General features: G+C 38.8%; 1 protein-coding gene and 1 long non-coding RNA gene across 11 annotated transcripts in view; both read right to left on the reverse strand.

The window, feature by feature from the left end:
* Positions 1-24,178, reverse strand: part of astn1 (astrotactin 1) — a 2,519,376-nt gene that overhangs the window by 581,764 nt on the left and 1,913,434 nt on the right. The window lies entirely within an intron of this gene.
* The window catches only part of LOC138763398 (uncharacterized), a 106,670-nt gene continuing 89,551 nt past the window's right edge, over positions 7,060-24,178 (reverse strand). Inside the window, exon 4 of the long non-coding RNA XR_011357526.1 lies at positions 7,060-7,077. This is a non-coding gene — a long non-coding RNA (uncharacterized lncRNA). The remainder of the gene's footprint in view (positions 7,078-24,178) is intronic.

A 24,178-nucleotide genomic window follows, 5' to 3' on the forward strand; every position in this document is an offset into this window, starting at 1 on the left:
ATGATGAATCAATTGCTTTATGGATTTAACGCAGGTGAACAGACAAGAGTGATGATGTCTCAGAAGACGTTGTGTCAATTAACAGTCATCCCATTATGAATTATACATTTTTTAAAGCAATTTTCAAGGGAACTGGGTAAGAGGTTAGTCTCCCATACAGATAGTGAAAGGCTCTTGGGCATGAATTGTGGGATGAATAGTACATTTCAAAGGTGCTTGAGTTTAAAAAGAATAAAATATTTGTGTTCGTATTTATCTGGAGAACCAATAAATAATTAAAGATGTACTTAGCGTGAACCTTCACTATGAGTGCTCCATTTTGGAGAACCTGCAATGATGTTCCTATGGTCAATTCATCTGTTCCTCTGAGCATATGGAGAAGGGCATGATCATGGGGTCAAAGTTTTACAGCACAAAATCAGGACCTTCAGCCCAACTTGTTTATACCCACCAATCAAGTTTCATTTGCCAGCATTTGGCCTATATCCTCTAAACCTTTTCTATCCATGTATCAGCCTCCATGTTTCTAATATGGTACAATTGCGCCCGCCTCTACCACTTCCTCTGGTGCCTTGTGCCATGTACCTACCACCTTTTGTGTGGAAAAAGTTGTCCCTTGCGTCCCTCTCACCTTAAATCTTGGTGAGCAGGAAGCATCACTGACCTCAGTGCCGAAGAGAAATATGGTGCATCTGCAGATATGGACTGGAAATAGTGCTGGGAAACTTCCCCTGGGTTAGCAGCAGGTACATTTGTGACGATGTACAGCAAGTTCATGAGGTTACCTCTGAGTGAGGACAACTCTGTGGAAGCATAACTTCTGTGAAGATGATTGCTCCCAATAAAAGCACAGCTCCTTGTGAAGAATGTGTACATGAGATTTTGGGTACTGAATGTTTATAATGTCCTGTGATTTTTCTCTCTATGGGTGTCTTTTCTATACACATGAACCCCAGCTGAAGGTCCACGCAAATGGACAGAGCAAGTCAGTGTTGCTTACAGCCAAGTGAAGACACAAGGAAGGTCACTTTTCAGTGTTAGCCGCCTACCGAAGAATGATTTGCAGCAGTCTGACAAGCCACAAGGAATAAAGGTTAGTGCATGATTGCCCCTTGAAGTAACTCTGTGCGAGCCCGCAGTATTAATAAAGCTGTTTCTTCAGTCAGTAAGCATCAGTCATTTTTCAGACAAATAAGGTCAAAAGTCCCTGTTGAATATTTTGTTTTGCAAGACTGCTGACATCACTTGGAAAAGTTTGACACTTATATATTTAAAAATAGTGCCAGGAGACCTAAAACTCTCACCCAATTTTGAAAAACATTGGTAATGAATGACACAGACTCCTGGAACTGAGCGGCAACCACTTCACTAATGTAACTGTCATCTCGTTGGCAGTGTGCAAATGGAAAAAAGTTTTCTGATAAAGGTGAGAGTGAAATTGCTCAGGCTTGGTGCCCACAACTCTTGCTCCATTCAGTCCAACCAAATCTGGCCAGATTGAAAGAAACAAAGAGCTGCTCCTCTGTCTTCCTGAATTCCCTCATTCAATACTCTACTCTCAGTACAGAATAGCCTCTCAGTTGTCATTTAACTGCAGCTAATTGAGAAATTGAAGGAAGTCTGTGACACGGAACATTGTCCAGTGAAAGCAATATGAAGAGTTACAATTATTTTAAAGCTTCCTTGGAGAAGATGTACCTCATTTGAACAGCTCCCATGCTTGAAAAGCTATTGAAACTTAAATCATAATGGTATGTTAAAAAAGTCAGAGGGATTCATAAGGAAATTGTAATGTCACAAGAACCTGAAAATCATGTTAGTTTTTATCCATTTCAACAGAATAATATTTCCTTTCCTGAGCAGCACACAAGAACATTTTTTTAATAGTTATCACCGGAAGTTTATCAGCTGCATGTTTCCGCATAATGGATGTGTAACAAATGGCTGAGCGATTTCAAAAATGGAACACAAGCAATGTTGATTGCATTCTCCTTTGCAGTTTCTCAATTGTGCAATCTGGATTCAGTCCCTCCATATATCAAAGTGATTCCTGAACAGGAAGCAAGAGTCCCAAAAATAATAACATCAATCACTCTCTCTGAAACTTCCGTGCTACTTCAACCTGATGACTAATTAAGGCCCATAGCAAACACGGAGCACAGCCCAGTCAAGCAGGAGTTCCAGCAAACTACAAAAATAAAACAATGCCGATACTGGAAATCTTAAACAAAAACAGAAAATGCTGGTGGTGGGGGGGTGGGAAACTCAAGAGTTCATCAAACACAGAAACAGGCTCTTCAGCCCATACCGGACTATTATTCTGTCTAGTCTCATTGACCAGGGAACAGGACTAGAGTCTGCAGCCGCTGGGATTAAGTTCAAGACATGTCAGGGCTGGAGAAACTCAGCAGGTAAACACAGCATTTATAGAAAGCAAAGGGCAACCAAAGTTTCAGGACTCAGCCCTTTGTTAAGACATGAGCAAAAGACACATGAATAAAAAAGGTGGGGGTGGGGGGGCAGGTCAGCGGGGGAGAAGAGGAGGAAAGGAGGGGAAGAAGAATAGGCTAACAAGAGGTCATAGGTGGATGTGGGTGGGAGGGTAACTGCTGAGAAATAATGGCAGGTAGGTCTCTGATAGGAGAGGGAAGGGGTGTTGAGCTGGAGGAAGAGGGTTCGGGAAAGAAAGAGACTCAAGGGAAAGGTCGAACAGAAATTGGAGGTCAATGTTAATGCCATCTGGTTGAAAGAAGCCCAAACAGAATACAAGGTGTTTTTCCCCCAATTCACAGGTAGCCTTAGTTTGGCCGTACATGAGGCCATGGACAGACATATCGGTGTGGGAATGGGGTGTAGAATTAAAATTGTTGTCCACTGAGAGGTCCTTGCTATTGTAGTTAACAGAGAGAAGGTGCTCAATGAAACCATCTCCCAGACTACATCCATCTCACTGATGTAAAGTAGGACACGTTGGAAGCACCCAATGCACTAGGAAGGACTGTTTGGTGGGTAGGGATTAGTGGATGAGGGAGTCTCAGAGGGAGCAATCCCTGTGGAAAGCAGAGAGGGGAGGGGGAGATGTTGTCAGCATGTGCTCTCCCCCCCCTCCCGAGCCCTTTCCTCCCTCCTCTCCTTTTCTTTCCCCCCTCCTGCCTTTTTATTCAGGTCCAAAACTTTGGTTACCCTTTACTTCCTATGGATGCTGCCTGACCTGCTGTTTCTCCACCAGGACTAGGACCAGGTGGTTAGGTGCCAGGTTTGGAAAGGGAAACAATTCAGCAGATTTGCCACCATTGAAATGTTGAACAAACAATGAGAAGTTGCAGGAAATCTGATTGCCAGGCAGTACCACTCTTTGGGTTGGGACCATTTCTTTCCACTAAAGCTGCTGGACTGATCAAGTTTTTCCTGCACCTCCTGCTTGTGTCTCAGGAAATCATATTACTGCATTGGAGTGCCACACTTACTTCCTCAGTCTACATATTGAGATGGAATCAATAAAATAAAAATACAGTAAAAGCTTTGTTGTGTAGCATCATTGAGTATGTTCCTCCAAAGAATGGAGTTTCAAAGAGAGCAGAAGGTACAGGAGCATCAAAAGGCTGGGGAATAACTTCTTCCCATATGCAATGAGACTGATGAACAGTATTCTGTAACCATGAAAATCATCCCAAATATTTATATACATCTATTTTGATTATTTATGTGATCATTGTGTATTATTGTGCGTGCATCAGGGTCTGGAGAGACGCTGTTTCATCAAGTTATACACGTACAATCAGATGATAATAAACTTGAACTGAAGGAGCAGGCGATCGACAGAGGGGGAAGTGTGTGAGCTGATGGAACTTGTACACTTAAAGAGCCACTGTGCCAAGTCTCGATGAGCTGGCGTAAATCATTTGAATGGGATCTATCAAATCTAGCTTCTTCTGGATAAACGTGCTTCTGAATCCAGACAAACTTCAGGGTTGTCTTTTGAATCTTGCGTCGAAAATTCCCAAGGGGCCAGACTATACTTTGAACCCATTAAAATAAATTGATGTGCCTACCTTGAGAATCATCAGTAACAATATGCACGACATATCCCTCTCCCTCTCTTGACTTTCACCCAGCCTACTGAGCCAGCCAGCCAGCCATGTGTCAAGTTACTTCTAAGTGATCAATAATGAACACTTGGTACATAAGTACTTTGTGTTTTGATGCTGAATTGTATCAATTTAAATTAATATTTAAACCAAAGTACATTTGCACCTCATTAAATCTGCATGCATTTTTCACCTTGTATGTTTACCTCCAAACAGATTTCTGAACTGTAATGCTATTTGAATGAAATAAGTGAACATCAGGACCATCAAATAATCAATGTGCATTTTACTTCTGTTGAAATGTCATTCATTGAATTCAAACTCTTTTTGTCTCCACAGATACCATCTGATCTGCTGAATACTTGCAACATTCAATGCTTCCATTTCACTTAGATACCTGTACAGATAAATTGTATGAGGTAACAAACACATGCACTGCTGGAGACTGAAAGAGGGTTATCAGTAGCCCTTTCTCCACTGGGTTCCAAGTTAATTGGTCGTGCAGTGTCCCAGGATGGGAAGCCATTTGTGTTTTTCCACTGAACCCAACTCATCCCTGCAGATAGGAGAGTCTATCTTCAACTAGAAATGGGTGACTTTCTGGTGTCCTTTTTCCACTGGTTTAATCGGCATGCTGGTGTCAGCTGATGCCGGGGAAATGAGAAAGGGTAGAGGTCATCAATCCCCGTCGTGTTTTGATGTCATTTGAAGCCAGTGTGCTGACTGTTTTCTTTTTCCACTGGACCCTTAACTGGTTAATTCCCCATTAATTCATGGGATCAGGTGCTGTCTAAAGCCATTTGATAGAGACATTCTATAAATTAGCATAAGGAAATGCTAACCTATTCTGACTCCAAAAATATTAAAATTGGATCAAAAACGGTTTGAGCAAGTGTATGAGAAGCAGGCATCAATTGTGAAGGTACTACAGGTATCCTTTATCCGGAACCCTTGGGGGGACAGTGTGGTCTGAATTTCGGATTTTTCTGGATTTCAGAGCAAAAGCCAGCTGCCCCAGATTTAAGCCCACCCAAATTGTGCTGCCGTATCCACCCCCTTCCAGTTGTGCTGGCGTCTCTCTCCCCCTCGCCTACCCAAGTTGCACTGCCGTTGCTCCGCTCTGCCCACCTGAGTCGCGCTGCCGTCTCTCTCCTGCCCCATCCACCCGAGTCGCACTGCCGTCCCTCTCTCTCTCCCTCCCTCCGCTGTACCAGCATCAGGAAAAAAATGCCACTTTTTGAAGTTTACAGATTTTAGATGTCTGGATAAAGGATTGTGTACTTGTATATAGCAAAATATCAGGGTCTCAATAAATCATGGGGAAAACTAACTGCATTTTTAATGGGAGTTACACAGCAATATTAAGGACGACAGTGGATCCTGGAGCCTCATTCAATTTTGCTTCTCGCTCACATTTGTTTGCTCATGTCCTATCTTCACTGAATAAATCTATCACTGAGTTTTGGAAAATCCACTTCTCCACTTAAACCAGCATCTAGCTTTTGGGCAGAGAGAGATTCAGATTTCTGTGAATATTTGTGTGGAAAAATGATTTCCAAATTGTGCTTTTGAGTGGCCAAAATCATTCACGTGGATGATCTGGATTGCTTGGCACGTATAATAAGTTGCATGAGTACCACATCACTCAGTGGTCTATCCCCAAACTACTAGTGTCTCCAAATTAAATGTAGCACTATTTTAAAATTAATAGTTTCTACTCCTGTAAACTCATATTTACGACCTCAGTCAACCCATGCCACACCCTTGGCACCACGATTAAGAGCATTTATGCAATTGATTCCATGTTACTTTTTCCATTGATAGAAGGATGCTAATTTCCTGATAACAAGACAATAATAGTTAAATGCCAAAACATTTTTAGGCTCAGAGATGCCTTCCCAATTGTTTTCACCCTGACCCTGACTTAGTGGACAGTGATGCCTATGAGAACCACAGAACACTGCAGCATAGAAACAAGCCCTTTGACCCATCTAGTCTAGGCTGAACTATTATTCTGCCCAGTCCCATTGACCTGCACCTGGACCATAGCCCTCCATCCACTTAGCCATCCAAATATTTCTTTAATGCCAAAATTGAGCCTGCATTCACTACTTCAGCTGGCAGTTCATTCGACACTTGACCCTCTGCATGATGTAGCTCCCCAGTTAAACCACTTCAATTGCACCTGCTTTCTCTGAATCTTCTTTGACCTTTGCTTCCACATCTGCTTTCAGTTTCACTGCCCCATTGCTTTCTCTAAAGTAATAATTTTCAAACTTTTTCTTTCCACTCACATACCACCTTAAGTAAATCCTATGCCATAGATGCTCTGTGATTAGTAAGGGATTATTTAAGGTTGTATGCAAGTTTAAAAAAAAGGTAGAGTACCACTGCTCTGGACCCAATTGTTATTGAAATATTTTGCTTGAGAAAATAATTGTCATTGGCCCATTTCCTTTGGATTTACAAAACCGTGCACATAACGAGCCAATAAGGTATGCTTAAAACAGTGGTTTTCAACCTTTTTCTTTCCACTCAAATTCCACCTTAAGTTATCCCTTACTAATCACTAATGGCGTAGGAATTACTTAAGGTGGGACGTGAGTGGAAAGAAAAAGGTTGAAGACCTTTGCTCTAAAACTACTAAAATGGTAGTCCTCATATTTACTACCTCAGTCAAAAGGACAAACTGCTAATACCAGAAATGTAAAACTCTTTTCCCAGGGAAGATGAGTTTAGAACTGGACAGCATGGGTTTTAGACAAGAGAGGATAGGTTTATGAGAGACATAAGAGGCAACTGTTTCACTCTGAGGGTGGTCCATATCTGGAAGGAGGAATCTGTGGAAGCGGGCATCCTAACAACCTGTAAACAGATTTGGGAATAGGAAATACTCAGAAGGATAACAGCCAATTAGGAGAAGCCCAAAATGCCAGCTTGTTCAGCATGGAGAAGTTGGGCTGGAGGGCTTGTTCTTCGTTGCACGAATCTGAAATGGAGAACATAATGCAGTAAATATTCAGCAGATCAAGCAGCATCTCTGGAGAGAGGATCAGAGTTGATGAACAGTCATCAAACCAAAGCAATCAATTGGTTTCCTCTCCACAATTGCTGCCTGACTCATTGAGTGAGTTTTATATTTACTGCTTTCTCCTCATTACTTTAAACCTCACACTTTCCAAAGCAATTTTCACCTTGCATACGTTTCATCTCACCCAAAAAGTGACAAGCTTCATCCACACTAAATATTCCCATTATCTGCTTTATCTTCGTTGGCATCCACAGCATTAATTTCAAAGCAAATCTCTCCATGACCTTGACCCACATGAAGTCAGCACTCAGCATCTGGCTTCCATCTCAGCTCCTGTAACGCTGAGCTGGGTTCATTATTCACTGCAATTGCAACAGCTGAATTCACTGTTTCTGAATGCCTTTTTCTCCATTTCAAAGCTCTTAGTTTCAACTTTACCGTTCCCTCTCCACTATTGTCATCATGCCACCTTTCCTTAGCATTCATCCCATTCTTGCTGCATTTCCTTTGTTGACCAATGTAAGCTACAAACTTTTAAATATTTCAATGACCTCAGATAAATAGTGACCAAGGATAATCTTTGGAACTAGCATTTATGAAGGGTAGGTTCACTCACCAACCCTTGCATCAATTGTACTCTTTGTTTTTAAATAAACATTTGTTTCTCTGCAGAGTAAAGCAGATCTGAGAAATAATGGCGGTGACTCAGAACTAATCTTTATTTGCCTTAATTGTTTAACCTTGGTTCTTGGTCCTCCAAACTATTTGGTATGGAGTTTAAACTGGAGGTGGGGGAGGGTGTGCTTAAGGAGAAGAAAGGCTTTTAAAAATTTAACTGGGTCTGGTTGTGTGAGTATGCTATGGTGAAGATTTTTCCATATTTTAATTGTAAAGGGAAGAATGAATTTCTGTACACAAGTCTTGGAAGATAGCACTACAAATACCTTATGCCACAGCCAAACATTATCTTCAAAACGATGTTTTCCTTTGTTTAAAAAAAATCTCCTTGGTAAGAACAAGGGAGAGTCAGTTTTCATTTATTTGAGTTCATTTGATGGCCTGCATTTCCTATATCTGACATTGTACAAAGCTGTAACTCTAAAATACCTGATTGCTTTAAAGGGATTTGGTGATCCTCAAGATGTAATCTATGTTCATCAGACACAGGCGCGCTATGTGAAAATGGAATGGATATAGTACAGTCTATTGTTATTGAACTTTATAGCACTGATGCACAGCTCATCTTTATGAATCTTCTGCTATTCATCAGACAACTTTTATTCAGAACAAATAATGTATTCACCAATTATTAATCACTATGAACCAATTTTCATTTGTGACAAAGGACGTAATGATTATGTAACATGATCCTCATAAACTTTCATTTGCTCACAGAGATCTGCAAAAATCATGCAAAGGACCATTCAGAGACCTGCTACCCTCTAACCATGACCTTCTTTCTATTGCTTTCAACCTCATGTGTTTAACCAGCTTCCAGGTAAACTTATTTTTGGTTCTCATCCCAATTGGTCCCAGTGCATTTAAACTTCAAACTATTTTCTTGTAAAGATACTTTCTCTGAATATTTAGCTGTATTTATTAGTTTATCTTTAGCTTCGAACATTGCCTTTAACAATTAAATTAAATTAAGAAACTGAAGTTCAGTTTATTCAGGAAGGAATTGGTTTTGGATGTTTAAAAATCAAGCAGCAGTACATGCAGGAGACAAGAATTACCCAGGGAATTAAAATTGAAACAGATAAGAGTTGAAGTAATAAACATGTTTAATATTCTGAATAGTGCAAGATTAAAACAAAATCATACATGAAATAGTAAAGAAAATCAAGCAGGGAAGGCAAGAGCAGGCCCGGCGTCACGGGGGGGGGGTGCATTCGCGGGCCATGCCCCCCCATAAGTTCTTGTGCCCCTAACTACCCGCAGCATTAGCAACATTGGCGTCACATAGTTTCATCTCCACACGCGTTTGTCTGTTACGTCAGAGAGAGGGGGAGTGTGATGGCACGGCGCCACGGAAGAGGTTCATGGCAGGCACACCTCCCCAACGGCTGAATGAGTTTCGAACATCAGTTTGTGACTCATCACCAGGGCTCAACAACAAGCATCAGGACTTACCTGGCTGGCGGTGAGAGGAACCCTCCCAGTGAGACCCTTCTTGTGCAACCAGATCATCAACCTCCACACGTGATTAGGGTGGAGACTGTCACTCACCTCTTTGCTGACTGCAGATTCACTAAGAGTTTATGGAGATGGATGCAGGGGTCTTGTCATAGTTCATCCCCAGCAGCAGAAGACAGAGAACTCTCAGATCTATGGGCTCTCCCAGGGTCATAATCTGTCTGACATCCAGAATTGCTGGAAGACCATCAACTCAGGGAAAGACGGTCTTTGGTCTGCCCGAAACCTGCTGGTCTTTCAACATACTGAGATGTCAGACTGGGAATGCTGACAACTGGCACATTCCAGGCTTCAGGATACGTGCTGAGGAACACACTGAGGCTTGGTGCAGCCAACACGAGGACACTGTGGGGAAGGATCACAATCTAGAGTCCCCTCACATTACCTGACACTGAGGGGAAGCCTCTCAACTAACAGAGGGGGGGAGAAACAACAAGGTGCCAGAAGGGTGGTAACAGGTTATTGAGAGAACAAGTGTCACAATGTACATTGATAAGAATAAATAAATATGACCATCATTATAAGTTTAAAAAGACAAACTTTTTTCTTGTTTGTAATTTTTTTATCTAGGTATGTCTAATGACAATGTGTAGAAATGACAAGATGCCACAGTGATGGTAACGGTGTATTGAGAGAACAATGTAACAATGTACATTGATGAGAATGTCTGACTGACACTATGAATGTAAAAGTCTTGAACTGTTTCCTTCTTCCTAAATAATTTATTGTGATTAAAGCATATTTTTGGAAAGAAAATTGAACAACTGAAATGCAAGTTTTTTTCTGAGTTGTCAACAATCCCCTGGTTGAGCAGAAAAATGTAAATGGTAAACACAACAAAGGGGCATGATTCACACTGCCATGCAGAAAATATCTAGCATTGAGATGACTGCCATTAGGGTTTAGTTAGAAGTTATGGAATTATTTGAATGGCTGGCATAAACACAAACATAGAACATGACAGCACAGTACATTACAGCCCTTAGGCCCACAGCATTGTGTCAATCTATATAAACTCACTCCACAACAATCTAACCCTTTGCTATCTCACACCCATAACCCTCTATTTTACTTCCATCCACATTCCTTTACAAGTCTATCCCTGTTGTACCAGCTTCCACCACCACCCTCAGCAATGAATTCCAGACACTCACCACACAGTGTTTAAAAAAACAATCACCCCTAAACTTTCTTCCACTCACCTGAAACTGATGTCTTCTGCTATTTGCTATTGTAGCCCAGGGAAAATGGTGCTGGCTATCCATAATCTTATATACCTCCATTAAATTAACCTCTCATCCTTCAGCATTCCATGGAGAACAGCTCGAACTCTGTCAACTTTGTTTCAAATTAAAGTCATCAAAAAAGTCTTCAAATCAAAGGTGTTCAAATGTAAATTTCAATTGGTAGCCATCTTTGATGTGTTTGCTTTAGCCTGTGTTTAAAGCAAACAGTAATCAACAGATAAAAGGCTACTGGTCGACTGCACGTGGTCGCCGAAGAGATCAGGCTTGCAATCTGACATGACCTTGAGATTCCCTCAAGTGTTTCAGCCAAATGTTAGACAATGGGTGTATGAATATTGGCATCCATCAAACCGGACATGGGACATTTTCAACTGAGTTATTTTGCATAATTGTGATTGAGATCAAGGAACCAAATCACATTTGCTTTTTATCATTTATCACATTATACATAGTCTGAGGCACATACTCTGTTTCTCAATAATTGGGATATTCCTGTTTCCAAAGAGTCGCTTCGCTCAACACATTGGCATCAGAAGCTTTTAGACTATCCATGTGAATTATTTTGTCCAAACACACATTTTGAATATTAAGTATCCAGACAGTACTGTGGTCCAACAAAGTAATACATACTTTAATGGAACCATTTGTTGGCACTAAAATATTGAATCAAGCTGTGCAATAGTAACAATTGCACTTACATAATTTAATCACTTTTATCTTCAATATACAAACAAACTCAATGTACTTTAAGATCGGGGAGATTCATACTGAGAGGGTCCCCAAGAGAATGGCTGCTTGTCATGATCAACATCTAACAGCTTCAGTCTCCAGTGACTATGACAGTCACAATATTTGGGAGCTATTTTTGGATCTGCTTGTGACCCACTCAGTGGCCAGTGACCTCAACTGTCCAATGGAGCATGCATTTTCGAAGTTTTGCATAAGGTAGATGGTAACATTGGTGCATCAGTCTGTGCTCAACTCTCCAAAATACTGGAGACAGACCCACCAGTTCTGTCAGACAGTAAATGAAAGTTTTCCCCGTATTGGGGGTGAGCGGCATACGACTGCTTGGTGGACACTCAGAGCCAAGACTCGGCTCTTCTGTTAGTGTGACGTGCTTATTGAGAATGTTTCATTATGTGAGAGGTACATTCTTCAGATACTGGGGGCATGTTTACTCATTCCGGAGACCTTGTAACAGGGCACTTGTATGTAAGTGTTCTATAATTGTGTGTGTAAAATTTTAGATTCAAAGCTGAAAGAGGACTATAGTGCAGGAATATTTAATGCTCTGTCACTATGTGGACAGCACAGGTAAAACTATCAAAGCCTGTGATATAACTGTGATGCGTGCACACTGCCAGATGCAAAATATTGCATTACCTCCACAACAGCCTCCGACCACATATTTTTAAAGATTCTTTGCAATTTCCATCAGCACCACAGGGCTGCGTTCTTAACTCTCTACTCTACCTGCTTTACACCTATGACTGTGTGGTTCAGTATGACAACACCACCACCTACAAATTCACAACCACTGTAGTAGGCTGTATATAAAGAGACAAGGAGATTGAAAACTTGGCTAAATGGTGCACCAACAATAACCTCATACTCAATGTCATAAAAATTAAGGAGCTGATTGTTGACTTCAGGAAAGGAAACTCAGAAGTATACAATCCAGTGATCATTGGGGGATCAAAGGTGGAGAAGGTGAGGAAATTTAAATTCTTGGGAGTCACTATCTCTAAGGATCTTTCATGGAGCCAACAGAGTAATAGCATGGTGAAGAAAGCATGTCAGCACCTCTACTTCTTCAGGAGTTTGGGGCGGTTTGGTATGACATCAGAATCCCTGGCAAATTTCTACAGATATGTGGTGGAAAGTGTGTTGACTGGCTGCATCACGGATTGGTATGGGGACACCAATACCTTTGAGCGTAAAGCTCTCCAAAAGGTAGTGGACAAAGCCCAAGACATCACAGGCAAACCCCTTCCCAACATTGAGAACATCTACAGGGAACGCTGCTATTGGATAGCGGCAGCATTCATCAAGGATCCACACCACCCAGCACATGCTCTGTTCTCGCTGCTACCATCAGGAAAGAGGTACAGGTGCCATAAGACTCACACCACTAGATTCAGGAACAACTGCTACTCCTCCACCATTAGACTCATCAACAAAAAACTTAATCAGGGACTCATTTAAGAACTCTTACTTGTGCATTTTATTGATTTTTTTTCTTGTCAGCATTGCACAGATTGTTTACATGTGTACCTTGAGGGCAGTTTTTTTTTGCGCTACCAATAAGTGGTAATTTTGCTTTCCCAAAACAAAAAGAATCTCAAGGTGGTATGCGATGTCATGTATGTACTGACAATAAATCTGAAATCTGTTGCCACGACTTCTTCTCCAATCCTAGAATGCACTCTTACATCTGCAAATAAATATTTTGAAAATTTCCAACCAATTAATTAGATACATACATATACAATTTATATTTATACAATTTATATTCCCCTATATGGATCAAAGCAGCACAGGACCAGTCGCTTCCAGCCCACCATGTCTGTGTCCATCATGATGCAAAATTGAACTCAATCTCTTTTGACTTCACTTGATCCACATACCTTCACTCTCTGTATTTCATGTGTTGATCCAAAATCTTCCTCACTGCTGGGATGGTATCTGTTTCCACAACTACCTATGCAACCTATTCAAGGCAGCAATCAAACTGCGTGTGAAAAACGTGCCTTGCACGCCTCCCTTAAACTTTAACCCACCCATCTTAAATCCATGTCCTCAAGTATTTGACCTTTTTACCCTGGATTAAAGATTCTGACTGTGTACCCAATCAATTCCTTTCATAATTTTATAAATCTTGATCAGACCTTCCCTTAGTCTCTGATGCTCCAGAGTACACAAGCCATATTTGTTTCCTTATTCCACAAGGTTTCTCCCTCATCTCAGAGACACAATATTTAACCACCCAATGCACTTTTTGAGGTTCATTTTCAGGATCTGAGGATCACTGACAGGATCAATATTTATTTAATTACCTAACTCTCCTTGAGATGGTACTGAGCTGTGCATCTTCTGCTGAAGATGCTGTTGGGTAGGGAGATCCAGGATTTGGACCCTGCCACAGTGAGGGACCAATGATATATCTGCAAGACCGGGAAGTGCATACACATCAAAGGGGGAGTTTGAAGGTGTCATGTTTAGTTGTGCCTGCTGCCTTTCCCTTATTGGGGGTGGAACTGTGAGTTTTGGAGCTTCTGTTGGAGTAGCTGGGCCAAGTAACTGCTGTGCATTTTTGTAAATGGTGCATACTGTGGTCACTGAGTGAGTGAGTGAGTGAGTGAGTGAGTGAGTGAATGAATGAATGAATGAATGAATGAAGTGGTGACAAGATGCCAATCAAGCAGGGGGCTTTGTTCTGGATAATTGTGACCTGTCTGATGATTATTGGTGTTGCATTCATTCAGGTAAGTGAAGAGTTTTCTATCACACTGACTTGTGGGTAATAAATGGTGGAAAGGCTTTGGGGATGCTAGAGATGAGTGACTTACCACAGGAGAGGCAGACTCTTGACTTCCTTTCATGTGACTGCTTCTAGTCAGTGTCATCTCCCAGAATATTGATGGTGAGAGTGTAGGTGATGTAATGTTATTGAAGTCAAGGGTAAGTGTCTGGACTATCTCCTGTTGGAAATGGTCATTGCATGGCATTTTTCAAGTCATGGAGTTAGTACATAAACAGAGCTTTTTGTCCTCCAGCTCCATTCCAACCACCAGATACCCATTAATAATCATCCTACATTGATTCCATTTTCAAATTTCACATTTTCATTAATTCCTGCCAGATTCATTCTCAGCTACATAATGGGGAATTTAGCATGGCCAATTAACTAACCAACTCACACATCATTAGAAATTTAATTTTTTTAAAATATTTTAGACATACAGCACAATGACAGTCCATTTGGCCCATGAGTCCGTGCTGCCCAATTTACATCCCATTAACCTACACCCCAACTACATTTTGAATGGTGGGAGGAAACCGAAGCCCCCAAAGAAAATCCATGCAGACACGGAGATAATGTACAAACTCCTGTCAGTCAGCGCAAGATTCAGACTCCAGTCCGGTCCCAATCACTGGCGCTTTAAAGGCATTGCTCTAATGGCTATAATGAAAAAAATCAGAGCAGCTGGAAATGCAATGGTCATAAAGAAAATATGCAAACACCACAGGATTGAACTTGGCTGTCCAGTGCTATACCATTGTGCCATATATCAGCTCATGCTGAATGTTTATAGAATCATGGATTGGATCGTGCAGTCACAGAGCATGGAAACATGTCCCTCAGTCCACTTTATCCATCCATACAGATATCATTTCCCATCAGTCTGTCCATAGTCAAAGCCATGATCTCTCAAATTGAGATAAATTATTCAATTCCAAATTCTTCCTTAAATCAGTTCTAAATCTTCCATCCCTTGTGTTTAATCCATGCCCTCTGGTTATTGACTCCTCTGCTATGGGGACCAGCTTCTCAGTCTGTACTTTATCAATGCTCCTCAATTCTGTGCATCAAGTGTTTCCTCAGCCTTCTCAATTCCAAAACAAAGTCTGTTCAATCTCTCACATCACACAAAAGCTTCATCCTTAACATCATCCTGGTTAACCTACCCTGGACTCTCACTGATGCAATCACATCCTTCTTATACCTTTACTTGGTCTTACAACATGCAGGCATGGATTACTTGATTTACTGAAGAATTGAAAATGAAATTGGATACTGTCCCTAATTCAGATCTAACAGTGGAAGGAAAATCATTGTGCTTGGGCTTTTTGTGATTGGCATACATTTTCAAAGGGCAACCAGTAATCTCACTGCCTTGGCAACAATAGAATCTTCAGACAACTCCTCCAAGTAACCAGTGCCCATGTGCCAATGGAGATCTGAGCAAGACAAAAAATTGCAGTTGCTGGAATTTTGCCCAACCTGCTGAGTTCCTCCAGCATCTCATTGTTAGCTGGTGATCTGCGCAGGTGGCTACAATGGTCAATTTAACACAATCTCCTCAACATGAAGAAGGAATCTTCTTTTCAATTTATGCTTTTATGTTCAGATTCACTTTTTTCTGCAGGTTGTTTTATTCAGTCTACTATCTCATTCATTTTAATGCGAAGGATGCCCTACTTAAAAATATAATTACAATCTTCATATATTTCACACATAATCCACTCCACCTTCTGCCCCCAATTCCTCCAGCTTCAATTTCCTTCTATCATTGTTGCAATACTGTTTGCATCAACTCAGTGAGCAGAGCCTCAGTATATCTACTTGTAAAGTGGAAAAAAAGTGACTTATTAAAATTGCCACTCCAATGGAGATTTGCGTTGTTAGATCGTCTGCCATCTAGCTGGTTCCTGAGAGACAGATACCTGCTCACGGAGCAATTTCATTCAACTTAATGCATGTAGTGGTTTATTGAACTCTCTGAGGAGTCAGTCCATTACGTTATGTTGACGGTAGTGCATGCATTGAGGGCAAGCACTGGAATTAAACTCATAATTGCAGACTTAGGGAGTCAGCTGAAATCTTGAGTTGAATCTTGTGAATCAGGTACAGAACCAAGGGATTGAATCAACACACTGATGACTCTAATGGAATCCTACACTCGACAGTGAATTCCAGACACTGGTAAGTGACTTGGGATTGAAAATCGTTGGGTCTTGAAAAAGTTGATCAGTTTATTCCTGCTTTTCCTAGCAACGTGACAAGCTGAAATCCTCGCCGGTATTTTTTCACATTCATTCAAAGTCCGAAAGGCACCTAAATACGTTCATGTTTTGTTCCCGACAAAATATTCAAAAAGATGCTGAATATTTATGAAGCTATGCTCTTTCACTTCTATCTTAAACTGTAATTACGAAGCTGTGATTAAGTTCCATCAAGCATAGCTCCTGTTAGATTCTTCCAGCCTCCTACACAAAACTTCAAAAACTGTGTGGAAAATAAACCACAATGCTTTACCAATTGCTGAAAAGATTCCACATTTATCTTGCAAGGCCAAGGACTATTCCTTTCTTGTTGTTATCAGTCTGAAATGGATCTCGTGGTAAAACATGGTCTTGAACTGCAAAACTATTTTTCTCTTTATATAACCAGCGCAGTCGTGCCCACAGTGGAGATCAGGATTGAGTCTAGATCACCCTCATTGTGAGGCAGCATCTTTACTCATTGCATTTCTGTGGCTTCACTGAAAACAAAAACTAAACACTTTGTCCTTTCCCTCATATTTTACTGATAGAAGATAAAAAACATCATTAGTGATTCTAATTGTTTATGTATGAATATTATTGTTCTGCAAGTCATGAATTATTCCCCTCAGAACTTCAAGCATTAATTAATTAGCTCAGCACTCAGAAGTAGGTACAGACGGGAGGGGGAGGGGGGCGCGTGGCAAGATGGCGTAGAGTCTAGACGTGTAATCTCGACCTCTCTGGCCAGACTTTTAAGTACCCGTTTTTTAACCCTTTGTTTTCAAGTTTAAACCTTTTAAATTTTAGTTTAAAGTATTAAGGAACTATTATGGCCATTAATGGTAAAAAGATTAAACCTCAAGTGCATAAGAAGTTACATTTTCAAAGTGTTGAAGATTTGGGGCCTAGACGACTTGATGTAGCCTCGGGCTTAATCTCTTCAGTGTCTAAACCTCAAAGACTGCCTGTGGGAGCTGGAAAAATAATGTCTATTACTCACCAAGTGAAGGATGGCGCTGGAATTACCTGTTCTCTGGAAAAGGTGCGTGTTCCGAAGAAGTGGATCCCGATTTGGAAAGCCTTTTGATTTCAACGGAGGGAGCACGCAGGAAGATGACTCCATTGTTGGAAATGCATCAGGAAGCATTTCAATCTGAAGATATCGCTTTCCTTCTTAATTTTGTGAAAAAACAACGAGATGCGGGGGGAGACCAGCGGCAACCCCCGAGGAAGTCGGGGTGCCGTCCAGACCCGCAGTAAAACTTTCAAAATGCCTTCTGTTGAGTTGCAGCAGGAGTTGCAGTTACCTTGTTCTGCCACTACGTCAGAGAGAGCAGGGCTGAGCTTTTCTGGCTTACAGTGTATGCAACTAAATGCATGCAACCTCTAATGAATGAGATGGTTCAAATGATAAGTTCAGAATTGAATATAGTTAAAGCACATGTGGATGCATCTTATGAAGAATTTTAAAAATTCCAGACTGCTTTTATGGACTGTAAATAACAAGTGGCTTCTAACACAGAAAAAGTGTTGAAGGTTGAAAAATCAGTCATAAAATTGGGAGAACGCGAGAAGGAGTTAGAGAGGAAAATAGATTACTTGGAGAATCAAAGCAGAAGGAATAATGTGAAAATCGTTGATTTGCCAGAAGGTAGAGAAGGACAAGATCCTCTTTGTTTCTTTAAAGACTGTATCCCAGAAGTATTAGGGCAAGAATTTTTTTTCTGGAGGATTGGTACTGGAAAGAGCCCATAGAGCTCCAAGAACACCCTCAGCTGGTCAACCACCGAGACCAGTAACAATTCGATGTTTGAATTATTTGGACAGAGAAGCAATACTTCGACTGGCAGTGCAAAATGCGAGACAACGACAAACTCCATTATTGATTCAGAATAGCAGAGTTTTTTCTATCCTGATTTGAGTCAAGAGGTCATTAAAAGTCGACATCGATTTAATCCAGTTAAAGAAGCTTTGTGGCGTAAAGGTTATAAGTCTACTTTTCGCTACCCAGCAGTGCTGAAGGTATTTTATGAAGACTATCAATTTCGGTTTTTTGAGAATGATCATGAAGCAATGATTTTTGTTGATTCATTGCCAGATATAAGAGGACAAAGACGTAGTCCACTATTGTCTCTTAAAGAAAAATTTGGTTGTTCTGGAAATGGAAGAAATGGCAGAAATGGGAAAAACGGGAATGGAAAGAGTCCAACTTCTTCTAAAATGGGATCTTCGAGATTGGAATCTCTTAGATGAAAAGAAGAATTTTCTTTTCCTTACTTTATATTTTGTAATTATGATATTTTGATGTTATTCATTGTTTGGCTGGGGAGGGAGAGATTTGCTCCAAGTTCTTTACTAGTCATCAGCCACTGGTGGGTGACCCACACCCAATTTTTGTTTAGGGATTACTACCTTTTGGTAGTTTTTTTGGGGGGGTGGGATTTTTTTTCTTCTTTATTATTTTTTTTATTTTTATTTTAGTTAGCTTTTAATTTGTGATTTTTTTTCCTATTGGAGGGCCTATATACATTGATATTATTGGTATTTAGTAATAATAGTAGATATGTCAAAGTTGAGGTTGGCTACTTTTAATGTTTGAGGATTAAACAGTACGATTAAGCGTAAGCGAGTCTTGGTGTATATTAAGAAAATGAAAATTGATATTGCTTTTTTACAAGAAACACATTTGAATGTGAAAGAAAGTATGAAATTAAAGAGGGACTGGGTTGGGCATGTATATTCTTCTTCATTTAATTCTAGGGCTAAAGGCGTAGCAATCTTGATACATAAAAATTTATCTTTCGAATTACAATCAATGGAAGAAAAGGCAGGATGTATTCTTAAATTGAATTGTAAGATTTTTAGTGAATTTTGGACTTCACTTAATATTTATGCCCCAAATGTAGATGATGAAATATTTATTTCAGATGCATTTTTATGTTTGGGTCAGGCTAATGATAATATTTTAGTTGGTGGTGATTTTAATTGTGCTTTGGAACCTTTATTAGATTAATCTCCAAAGAAAGTTAAGAAATCTAAGATGGCAGTTCAGGTTCAAGCGTTGATGAAAGATCTTAATTTAGTAGATATTTGGAGAAGTCTTAATCCGACAGAGAAAGATTTCTCCTTTTATTCATCTAGATATGAATCATTTTCAAGGATTGACTTCTTTTTAGTATCGGCACATTTACAAGGGAAAATACAACAAGCGGAATATAAAAGTAGGGTTATTTCAGATCATTCTTTGTTATATTTTATATATGCAACATCTGAGAAAATTCAAGTGGCCTATCGTTGGAAGTTTAATACAATGTTGTTAAAAATATGGAATTTATTGATTTTTTGAAAAAAAACAAATTAATTTTTTTTGAAAGAAAATTCTAATTCTGTTCAAAGTAACTTTATATTATGGGATGCTATGAAAGCTTATTTGAGAGGACAAATAATTAGTTATACTTCTAAAATAAAAAAGAATCGATTAAATCAGAGTCTTGAATTAGAGAAACAGATTGATGAGTTAGAAAAGGAATTCCAGAAAGATGCTACAGAAGATCAGAAAATAGAATTATCTAGGTTGAAATTGGAATATAATACTTTGCAATCTTATCAATTTGAATGTGTGATTAATAGGACTAAACAACAGTATTATGAATGGGGAGAGAAAGCACATAAGGTATTGGCGTGGCGATTGAAAAAAGAACAGATTTCGAGGGCTATTAATGCTGTTAGACAGAATTCTTTTATTATTTATAAACTTTGTGAGATTAATGATGAATTTTGTTCATTTTATAAAAAGTCATATACATCTGAAGGAAAACAACAAACTGGATCAATTGATCTTTTTTTTTAATCACAGTTGAATTTACTGATATTAGAGGAAGCAGATATACAGGAGTTAGAAGAACCATTTACTGATTCGGAAATTAAAACGGCTATGATGGAAATGCTGAACAGTAAATCGCCTGGTGATGATGGATTTTCAGTTGAATTTTATAAATTTTTTTATGATGATTTATCTACAGTGTTTGGGGATGTATTACGTCAAGTTGGAGAACACTATGAATTACCTGAGTCTTGTTCTAGTGCTTTAATCACAGTAATCCCCAAAACAGATAGAGATCCTTTGAAAGTATCTTCATATAGACCAATTTCGTTGTTAAATGTAGATTATAAAATAATAGCTAAAATATTAGCAAATCGATTGGCTAAATTTTTACCTAAGTTGATTCATATGCATCAAACAGGTTTTATAAATAATAGATATGCTTCAGATAATATTTTGCACGTGATTAGTTTGATTAATAGATTTCAACAATCTTCAGATCTTTAGATGCAGAAAAAGCATTTGATAGAGCTGAATGGAATTTTTTGTTTAAAGTTTTGGAGAAATTTAAGTTTGGTCCTTTCTTTATTGGTTGGATTAGGGCTCTATATAGTAAACCGGTAGCTAGGGTATTGACGAATGGTTTGATTTTGGAACCTTTTAAATTGAATCGATCAACTCGTCAAGGTTGTCTTTTATCACCAGCTTTGTTTGGGTTAGTGATTGAACCTTCAGCACAGCTGATAAGACAAAATACACAGATACAAGGAATGAAAGTTTTAGATGAGGAGTATAAAATTAATTTATTTGCTGATGATGTATTGGTGTATTTAACAAACCCAGCTCAGTCACTTTTGCACTTGAAGGAGTGTTTAATACAATATGGACGTCTTTCTGGATATAAAGTTAATTGAGAAAAAAGTGAAATATTACCGGTAAGTGAAGGAGATTATGCAGTTTATAAGAATATTATTAATTTGAAATGGACTGATCAAATTAAATATTTGGGAATAATTTTGAATGTTAATTATCAATCTTTATATAAATTAAATTATGTTCTGTTAATAAAAAACATTAAAACTGATTTGATTAAATGAAAATATTTACCTATTAATTTATTGGGTAGGATAAATACAATCAAGATGAATATTTTTCCGCGTATACAATATTTGTTTCAATCTATTCTGTATTTACTTGATAATATTTTTTTTCGAGACTTGAATAAAATGGTTAGGGAGTTTTTATGGAGAGGTAAATTTTTGAGAGTAGCTTTGAATAAATTAACTTGGAAATATGAGTTAGGGGGATTACGTTTACCACATTTTCAAAATTATTATGAAGCAGCCCAACTTAAATTTATTAGTTCATGGATGGATTTAGTACGGCATCCTAGTTGGGCCAAAATTGAGATGGAAAATATTTCTGAATTTGAAATACATCAATTTTTGTTTAGATGAAATATAAATTTGTTACAACAATATAATGTGCCTATACTAAAACATTTAATGAAGTTATGGGTAAAGAAAAATAAAATTATAGGCTTTAGGGGTGAATTATCAGCTTTGACTTCGTTGTATAATAATCAACTTTTTTCTTTTTCAATACATAATCAAAGTTTATTGCATTGGAGATTTAAAGGTGTGAAAAATTTAGGAGATTGTTTGAAAGAGGGTAAATTTTTATCTTTTAATCAGATGAGGGACAGTTTTGGTATTGATAAGAACTCTTTGTTTCTCTATTATCAAATTCAATCTTTGGTAAAACATAAGTTTGGTAGAGATATGATTTTACCTGAAATTACTAAATTTGAGACTTTTCTTATGAAGGTACCAGAGAAGGGTTATATTTCATCTATGTATCAAATATTATAGGATTGTATGGGTAAAAAGGGTTAGATAGATCTAAAAGTAAATGGGAAGCAGATATTGGTTTTATTTTTTCCGAGGATGATTGGTTAGATATTTGTTATGATAGTGTAACTAGATTAATAAATGCACGTTATGTAATGATTAACTATAATTTTTTACATCACTTATACTTAACACCTGAAAAATGGTTTTCTTGAATCAGATTTGTGTTTTAGATGTGGTAATACAGTTGGAACTTTTTTTCATGCTGTTTGGTCATGTATACATATACAATCTTTTTGGAAGAAAATTCAATTGTTTTTAGAATACCTGTATAAGATTATAATACTTTTAGATCCAACAGTATTTTTATTGGGTAGTTTGCAACCTTTGAAAGGTTTGGGATTAGATAAGTTTCAGCTTGCTTTTGTATACTTAGGTTTATCTGTAGCGAAAAAATGTATTGCTAGTACGTGGAAAGAAACAAATTTGATTGATATTAATAGATGGCATAATGAGATGAGATATTGCTTAATAATGGAAAAAATATGTATGCTTTGCATGATAATTATAAATTTTTATTAATAAATGGTTGTTATATTCAGAATATTTACATTTCAAATTACATTGATTAGATCTTAGTATGTATATTTAATTTTTCTTTAATTTTTTTCTTTTTTCTTTCTTTATGGCTCTCCTTAGGAGAGTTGGCTGAAGGGGAGGGGGGTTCTTTTCTTTTTTTTCTATACATAAAAAAATAATGTTTGTGTTTATGGTTAATTGGTATATGTCATATACTATTTGTTTTTTGAACGAATAAATAAAGTTTAAAAACAAAAGTAGGTACAGATCTATTGTTGTTTAACACTCAGAGTGTAATGAGCTATGGTAAGTCGATGGTGAGTTTTCGGACCTCATCCTGTCCCAGCTCTGTGGAGGGAGAGAAAATGGCATTCGCTCCTGTGGCAGAGCAGCTACCCTTATGGAAGAGAGAAAGTGACCAACAATTTCCTCTGGCATTGTGACAGTTTTGCGCATAGATGAACTCCTGCCACTAATGGAAATCGATGCATACAAGGAGAGAACAGTTGATTCACATGATCTAAGTACTTTTGCAACTGCACTGTAAAAGTAAAGACCAAGGTCAACTGTGCCCATGGGTACCACACCAAGGCAACATCTAGTAAATGTCTGTCAGGTACATCAGAAAATCAAAATTCTTCAAAACATTGGAATCCCAACTTTTCTCTACCACCTGAATCATGATGTTACTTTCAATTTTTTCAGAACATGATGATGACATAAAATCATATTAATTTTCCAATAAGACTCATGGTGCTACAGCAAATAAATCAACAAAACTGTCAAAAATCAATGAAAAAAAGTACCCAGGGCATCCTGACCCTTTTTACCAAAACAGTTTTGCTACTGAGCAACATGCATAGATATCAGTGGAGATGTCCAAAAGCCTCATAAATAGGCAGGTTTTAAGTAGTGAATGAAAGGAGATTAGATGCTAATTGATTTTGCATTGGGATTCCACAACTTTGGAACTTGGCAGCTAAAGATTACCTTTAAGTGGTAAATGTATTAAACATGAAATTTACTTTTATAAGTTCAGTAACTGCAATGCAAACGATTTCAAGCAAGGAAATTAAGACCAACAGAAAGCCATCTCCTGGTTGAAGTGGAGATTTCTGACAAAAATGGAAACAACGAATGATACCCGACAACTGCGGCAGGGTCTAAATGAGATGACCTGCTACAAAACAAAATCCAGTGCAGCAGGAGACAGCAAACCTTCACTCTCACATGAACTCAATACTTTCTGCACCCGATTTCACCAAAAAAATGAAGAATCACTAGGCACTTTCAGGTGGCCACAATATCCGACTAAAGCCACACACTGTACTCCTGCGCAGCTGTCGGGTGGCCACCTGAAACTGAAGTACCCAGTGAGGAGGTCTACTTATCTAACATTTCTCCTGTAGGTATAATATCCTGCTCGGAGTATTCCCCCGTTTCAGCTGAAAGCGGCAGGGGCTGCCAGGGACTGCCAGGGGGCGGGCTAATGATGTCATGGTGATGTCATCAGCCGTCGACTCTGGGTTTCTGTGGGTTTTTTTTAAGCACAGCACACTGTAAGTTAAACAAGAAAGTCTGCAGATGCAATA

This window comes from Narcine bancroftii, chromosome 5, assembly GCF_036971445.1.
Source record: "Narcine bancroftii isolate sNarBan1 chromosome 5, sNarBan1.hap1, whole genome shotgun sequence".
In the NCBI taxonomy this organism is placed as follows: domain Eukaryota; kingdom Metazoa; phylum Chordata; class Chondrichthyes; order Torpediniformes; family Narcinidae; genus Narcine; species Narcine bancroftii.